At 33.6% G+C, this 8,509-nt stretch overlaps 1 long non-coding RNA gene across 1 annotated transcript; it reads left to right on the top strand.

Annotated features, from left to right (window-relative positions):
- Window positions 1–178: 178 nt before the first annotated feature.
- Window positions 179–2,122, top strand: LOC113507230. Its single transcript, XR_003401821.1, has 2 exons — window positions 179–393; window positions 1,955–2,122. It is a non-coding gene; the product is annotated as an uncharacterized LOC113507230 (long non-coding RNA).
- The last annotated feature ends 6,387 nt before the right edge of the window (window positions 2,123–8,509 follow it).

The raw sequence follows: 8,509 nt of genomic DNA, 5'->3' as shown, positions 1-8,509 counted from the left end.
GCAATCGCAAAAGTCAAATCTCTTTAAATTGTAATCACTAAGTACAGGGATTAATAAACATTAATAAATAATAGCCTCCAACAAAACATCATCTATCAAAACGAGTTCATACGGAAAACATTTAAGCATTAATTTTACAACTCTGTTCGCATATCGGCCACTAGATGGCGTTGTCAATCGAGTGAAGTTGGCCTCACATGAATGAATCTCATTAGCACAATAAGAAGCTGCAGTGTAGTATTTATCACAATACAAACAGTGTTTTCCTTGATTATGTGTATCGTAAATATACGTTGAAAACTTGTGATTAAATAATAAAATACTTTATTAAAATGAAAGTGGACTTTTTTAGTATATTCATTGTTTTAATTGTGATCATCAGTTGCGTGCCAGGTTAGTATATCTCTGTTTTGGATTTGGTGACAGGTGTATTGATTTTGTTATTGTTATCGATGATTTTAAAATTAATTTGTCGATTACACGACGTTTTTTTTAATTCTAATGATTACATAGGATAAGTACTAAATTACCTGGAAGTCAGTGAACTATTGAAGTTATTATAATTCTTTCCTTTTCAAAGGCTAATCTTTATTGATCTCTATTCAAATACAAACGTTCAAGTAATTTAAATTCAATTAACAATTTTACTACTGTTTTACCACAATTTTTCATCAACAATATTCTTTCCTCGTTTCAAAAGTCTGTAAACATTTAAGCATTTTTTTGTCCATATCTCGTATAAATATATTATGATAATGAAATTGGCAATGCAGACATAATGTTAAGCAGATAAAAGGTTAACTAAAAGTCACTACGATAAAATCAAGAATGCAATATTTAAAACATCGTCTTACTTGTAAGTTGTGTGTGTGCAAATAATTTATTAGCAAATAATGACTTTGCAATTGTCTTTCAAAGATATTCTTGCCAGGCAAAACTTTTATTTATTCATTTTGGAATAACAATTTATGGTTCGATAGATTCTTTTATGACATTAATCAAGATGCAATAAAAAATACATGCCTATACAACAATTCAAAATGACGATTTCATTCACTTAGGTCTATGAATATGTACCTGCCTATCAAGGTTGTAAAATAAAATTATAAAGGTCAATTTTTTTTTTGTCGATAATATTATACTGCTCAGTCACAACCATAGTAATTCTAAACTAATAAAATCAATGTTTACGCAAATTATCTAATTAACTTATTGAATGGAATTCGCGTAGTACGGAATTTAAAAGATCTGGTCTGACCGGTTGTGAACTTGTGACAGACAGGTGAATCGTTGCTGAGTTACTCATATGGCGCTTTATTGAACCTGTTTGGAATCTTGGCATTGTTTTTGCTAGTTAAGTGTATTATCATTACCGTATCGAACTAGATAGTATTAACAACTTTGATCAGCTTATAAGATGATTAGTCCAAAAGATATACTTCAGAAAGCTCCAGTTTTAACTTCAGATTTTGATTAATCAAATATAGTAAATTCTTTGTTCAGTTTTATCACTATTATATTACACAGATATTATCTGCATTGCATGTCTCATTGTTACTTTACAGATTGTTGTCGGGTTAAATAGATCTTTTTTTTTGCAATGCCAGTGCGTGCAAGTGTTAATCAAAATAAATTAACTATTTAACTTGTGATTGAGTCGCGTCTAATTTTCAAAATACTTTGATACTTGCTAAGAAAAGTATATCCTAATATTTAGCTAGATTATCAGGTATAATAGTAACACACGGTATGATGTATATTTTTGGAATCGCTAGACTAGTATCAATCCCAGAAAGTCCTTCATCAAGAGTTGACAAGCAATCACCGGTGTTGCCGAATCGAACGCACTTTCCTTTAATATGGAAAAGTATTAATTTTTACTTTTCAGGACGATATAAAGGAAACTTGATACCATAAACAAGAAAATATATTTTTTTTTTATTCTTGTTCCCAGGATCATTCGCGGCCTACAGGAGGAGGTCATGCAGAGTGGACTGTAACGAGTTGTGTCAGACACGAGGCAAGAGTTCCGGCAGATGTATGAGCAGCACCTGCCGATGTTTCGCAGGAGGCAAATATAGCGAAGACTAAAATTAATTGTTTATTAAATTAATGACCAGTATTATGTCTTTTTTTTCTTTACTCTCCTTTACTTAAAACTCCCAGCTATTTCATTCGATGCTGAAACTGTTTGTTGTTTTCCTACTAATGTTACAAGTATTAAAGTTTTTGAGGTTGTACGGATATTTGATATTCTTTCTCGCATAAAGTACTAAACGGGTTTTGATGTAACATATCACAGAGATAGATCAAAACGTCAAAAATCAAAAAATTGTACTTTTATTCGGTTTCAAAACCAGGATTATGCTTCACAGCGATAAACGACGTGTTCAAGCCGCGGGCGACTGCTATGTTAAAATAAATGGGTAAAGTATGGCGTATAGATGTGATTTGTAATGGGGCATACACACATGCCGCAGGCTTGTACCGCCAGGCTTGCAGCCAGGTTAAGACTGTCTTGCCCCTGAATTTGCCGATGCGATTAAAATTTTTGCAGCATTGTTATCTTTGTCAAAACTAGAACTTCCATAGCACCACAGTAAATTTCGTATCGGAAATTAATTACATTATGAAAAACTCACACATCAATAAACGTTAACCTAAATTTTGATCGTTTGACTTCTACCCAAGCGAAGTCGCTCATAGCTAATGCGAATACAGAAGCATTATAATCAGCTGTTCGTTACATCGACATTATATCAGGAACATCCATCTAGTACGTGATTGGTTGGTTGAGCACAGCGGCGCATTCTGATTGGCTGTTACTCTAATCTCCTCCATTACCCTCCATTTAGTTTCTGTGAATAATTTGCATACGACAACGTTACTGCTCCGGTAGTGTACACTCGGTGTTTGACGTGCTTATTTGCACCTGAACCCACTTTATGTTCAGTTATTAATGCAATTATTTTAATGTTAGCTGAAATCCAGTCGTTTTAATGAGGTTGCGTGTTATTCATTATTTCATCGCATTGCTTCAGTAAAGTTTTTTAACTGTTTTGCAAGCTTAGACTGTCTTTATTTAAATTAATAGGACAAAGTTGCATTATTCTAGTTAAATAGTTGTCAATACAAATAGCAGAACGTTTTGAAATACTTTGGGAAAACAATAAGCGATCTTCGTAGAGCTCACAAAGAATACTAAAAGCTCTGAAACTGAATGTCTAACTAGTCAAGTATCTAATTTGAGGCTGATCCGCCTAGGGCGGGAACTTGGCAGTTACGAGGCTCCCACATTTTCAGGCCCAAACTTTTGGGCGGCTAGCCTTAAGAATATTTATACCCTTAGAGTTAATTTATTTACTTCACGTAAGGAACTTGGGTACAAAAATACTTGGGAGGCCACTACAGAAGTGTTAATTGTTTCAAGGTTTTGCTAGTGGGGTTATCGTTCGTTTTTGTATAGGAAAAGCTGCAAAACGTGATGTCATTGCTCACTTTTCTTTGGAATATTTAAATACGCACGATGGCAGCATACCGCGTACCACTCGCCATCCCGTCGCCACACCTCATGATTAAAGACTCCGGTTGGTTCCGAAACTAGTCAGGCAATCTCGATAAATCCGTTTAATCTTTTAAGTACCAATATATATCCTTTGTCGAGTGTCTAAGTACTCTAGGATGTATTGCAATAGTGACAGGAACCGAACACGTGTTTACGTGCAATATCTTACACGTGCATTAGTAAATAAACATTCTTCGAGAAGTTGTTCTTGATTATTTATTTGAAGTTCATTCTTTCTTCCTTTTTTTTTTAGAAATGACTTTCGCATTAAGGTAACCTTTGCGGGGGGTTTCACAAACATTTAAGTCGTAAGCATACAGACTCACAGACTTAAAACAAGCATTCGTAGATCTCGCGTGAAATACGCGAAAACAACTCCTACCCAATAAAGTAAGTCACACAATTAACTTTTAATTCAAAACAAAGAAGACACTTACGGCAGAAAACAGTTGTATAAAATTAAGTTGAACGTAGCGGATATTTAAAATCAACAAATCTACCAAAATCTAAACTAAGCACCGGAGTCTTGAGAATTCAATTAATGTTCTTTCTACAAATTAACGGAAGCTACTTTGAGTACCCTTTAGAGACTAAGCGTAACTAAAGTCTGGCAGTTGTCAAGCGACGAAATTTTGAAAATCGAATCTTATAACTTTTGGGACTTTTAAGTTTATATTTTAAGTACCACTCATGGCCTATTCGCATCAAAGAGGTTTCTTTCACATCTTTTAGAATTCTTCTGGAAGGGTCATAAGGCGATAATAACCCGTTATGGTCTCATAATACAGGCACTGAACAAAACTGCGATGCATCCCAAAAAGACAGACTGAGCGAAACCTATCTCCTGTCAGATTAAAGATGATGAGATCTCAGTTCCCCCTTACCAAGACATCCAAGAACGAGTTGCAGATAGAGAGTTAGATTGACATTTATAATAATAATATTAAAATGGATTATGCTAAGTTAGTCTATTACATTATTCCTTGAATGTCGTATTAAACCAGTGATACTATACATTTGCTTACTGTTATAGTTATTACGGTATTCCCGTCTTTGAATTGGCAAAACGTCCGCTAAATGGTCTTAGCTAACATAGCAATGGTTACTGTCACTTGAATGACTTTTACGACGTAGTCCGAGTAAGTGTTTATATGATGTCTTATAGCTGCTTTTATTTCATTAACTCTGTACTAAAGTAATGTCTAAAATAAGCAAATGACTATCAAATCGAATTATGATGTGGTAATGGAGAGAATCGTGAGAAGATGACATTTATGGAAATTCAATTGATGTTGCTTTTAGGAAACGATGAGTTCCTAAGAAAATGATTTAGTATGGCGCTATTTTTTGCATTTTTGCAGGTATGTATGTTGATATAGTTGATTCCTATAACCACATACCTACCTATATGACTATATTTTTGTATATCTGCGGTCATTCCACTGCGGTCACATCTGCATACTTGTCAAGCAAAATGATAAATCGCAACGATACGCATATAAGTCACGTTTTTGTACCAAAAATGGAACTGAGTGAACAATAAAATGGCGTACCGCAATTTATTGTTTTCAGGCCAAAATGACGCGGTATCGAGGCAGACAGCGGCCGCCTACAACATCGTCCACATGGGAATAATCAATCCCGAAAAATACTCGATTCATTTGTATGGGACGAGAGATACATCTTAAAAGATTTGTAAACAGAATTCGTTTCATTGAACGGCAGTTAGCTGATGATTAATTACCAGGAGTGGATGGTAATGAATAACTATGGGATTTTGCCGGATACACAGGAGTGTTCGTTCTTAAGAAATTATACGCAGTACAGCGGAAAAGACGAGGCGCTTCATTAACACTAGGGGGAAAGGGATATAGAAACACTTAGCATATAAAATCTAACGAATTCAAACTGGTTTTCTGTTTCAATCAAAATGGGAAACATTTTCATTTCTTTTATATATATTTTAATTAAGCAAATTGTTTTAAATTGATTTTATAGTCATTTGATTATTTCAATTATCAGATATACAATACAGTCATGTGAAAAACTATGATTTTTATTTTAGGGATTTATTTATTGAATACTTTCTTTTACGTAGTTCTCATGAATAGCAGAAAGAAATTTCAAATTTTTGAAATAAAATTGATAAATAAACGTACTCATCATCCCACATTTTAATTTATGAGGTTTCATAAAATTTTCAAACAGAATATTTCACTACACAGTGAAGTAAATTTGGTTAGTTTTTGTTTCTGTACTTTGAAAAGTTTTCTTTTACAAACATGAAGAATAAGTGTTACTAAGAGATATCATTAGAAAGTGGATAGCCAATTGGTGTTAATACAGTTTATGCATCTCAATTCATTTGTAAAACGACTCCACCACTAAGGAATTACCCCTAACACTAGTTGAAAAAAAGCACACCCACACAACCAACTAACAGAAAAATGTGTATAAAAATCCTCTATAAATAAAACTGCTTATTCATAATTAAACGAAAACCCTTCTAGTAAAAAAAAAATGCGAACAGCAAGTAACAAATAAATCTTGCTTTGTAGAATGACATATTTTATAATTAAGTACAACGGAGTTTATACCGAGCCCGCGGCGGATCCCCGTGTTTCCTTTACGCTGTCTGTTGCAGAAAAACTCACTGTTCAACAAAGAAAACTGGATAATAGTCATACTATAAGATAAATTAATGATAAAATGTTTCTCTTCTGCTGTGTTACGTCACGTCAAAGAGAGTCTTTTTAATTTAGTTGAATAAATAAAGTTTAATTAAATGTTTTGTGTTTGTAAGGCTGGAATTAAATAATGACAATTCTTGTTTTGTAATTTCATTATTTCTGTTATAAATATATCATCATAGGACGTTATTAAAAATACGTGTTATCTCAGCGTATTTTTTTTTTCTAATAAGACTTTTTTGCCTCTGCCAGCAATGGCAACCATCATCTAAGGATTGTATGAAATAATTACTGGATAGTCAAATTTATCTTTACCGTGCATATACTCTTATTATGCTAGTCAAACTAACACTTGTGGAAGCGTGACGGCGCGATACAAAGGATAGCCGGTATCTCTCTTCCACAAGAACGAAGTATTTCAAGTGTTAGTTGTAAGCGTGTATACTTGTCTCTCGTACGCTTATTTATTTTTGCATGTTCTCTCCATTGTTTTCCTAAAGATAACCAGATCATTGCCCGCATGGATAACAATATGGTAAAGGAAAATATTTGTATGGTTTATTAAGTCTGCTATAATTTAGGTTTTAGGTACACGAATTGAACTGTAACTAAAATTGTTTGTCGACAGGATAACGATAGGTGGTATAAAGATATGAATAATGGCTAATTGTGAGCCGGATTCGGGACACAGAGTATTCCGTCCAAATAGGACAAAGAGGAACTAATCTATACTAATATATAAAGCTGAAGAGTTTGTTTGAACGCGCTAATCTCAGGAACTACTGGTCCAAATTGAAAAATTATTTTTGTGTTGAATAGACCATTCATCGAGGAAGGCTTTAGGCTATAAACCATCACGCTGCCACTAATAGGAGCGAAGATATAATGGTAAATGTGAAAAAAACAGGGCAGGTATAAATCATAACTTATATCTTCTACCCACGGGGACGAAGTCGGGGGCAACAGCTAGTTTACAAATAAAATTGGTCTAACCTCGATCTTTATCTCTATCTTTATCTATATCTCTATCGATCATTATCTCTTTTATATTTCATGTTATAGCCGGAACAAGAATACATCTTCAGTGGAAATATTATCTATCTAGCTGTAACGGTTCATGAGATACAATCTGATGACTAACGGACGAACAGACAGTGGAGCCTCAGCTCTTAAAAGCGAACGTTCGTTACTAAATAGATCAAATTGTGATGGACTACCAACATGGAATAGGTCTTTGATAAACGAGATGTTCGGATCTTGCCTTATTTAATTACTAGCTGTTGCCTGTTCCTTGATAAATGGTCTATTCAACACAAAAATAATTTTTCAATTCGAACCAGTAGTGCCTGAGATTAGCGCGTTCAACAAACAAACTCTTCAGCTTTATATATTAGCATATAGAAGTATATAGATATTCCTGACATTAGCGCGTTCAAACAAACAAACTCTTCAGCTTTATATATTAGTATAGATAAGGAGAAAAAATAAATAGCTAACACTTAAGGTACCATGTGTGCTTGTAATATAAACTTCGTCTTATCATTATGTGTAGTTTCGTACAATAATACTCAATGTTTTCCACGAAGAATAGTACAAGACCGCTTTCCCTAAGGTTTTGTATCGCGACTAATGGATCTGTCAGAACCTATGTGCTTATAAAAACAGACTACTATTGCCTTCTGCTTCCCTAGTACGTGTATGGTATAGTTCTAGGATATGTTCTTACATTTGGGTCCGTTTTCTTTTGAATATACAGCAGTATGTATTAAAAATGAGTCCGAACAAATAAGGGGTTGTAGTAAAATGATTAAATAGGTACTTTTCGTTATTTATTAAAAAAAGAGTTTAGAATAATATCGTACAGATTACCTATGGCAACACTGGCAACTGAAATCATTACAACTACCTAATTGAAAATTGAGTTTTGTTAGTTTACGGAAATTTCCCGAAATTCAGGATAATATTTGTCGTTAATTCTGTGCTAAAACAAAAATGATGAAATTTTGATGTTATACTACGAAGGCCTAGATTTTTTTCAATATTTTTAGCACGTCTCGCAATTCTTCTCATTATATACCCTTCAAGGATCGGACAGGTTTTTTCATACATGCTGAATAGTGGAATACGATCGTTGGGGGAATAATTATTTATTTTATTTGCTTGATAAACTTGTGCAAATAGAAAAAGAACTAACTTGATGTAACTAAGAAACTGAAAATAACTTTAATTCTGATGTTTTTAAAATATGTTTTTC

Source organism: Trichoplusia ni, chromosome 2, assembly GCF_003590095.1.
Source record: "Trichoplusia ni isolate ovarian cell line Hi5 chromosome 2, tn1, whole genome shotgun sequence".
Classification (NCBI taxonomy): Eukaryota; Metazoa; Arthropoda; class Insecta; order Lepidoptera; family Noctuidae; genus Trichoplusia; species Trichoplusia ni.
The sequence above is the reverse complement of the archived record's forward strand: the minus strand, read 5'-3'. Positions and strand labels throughout refer to the sequence as shown.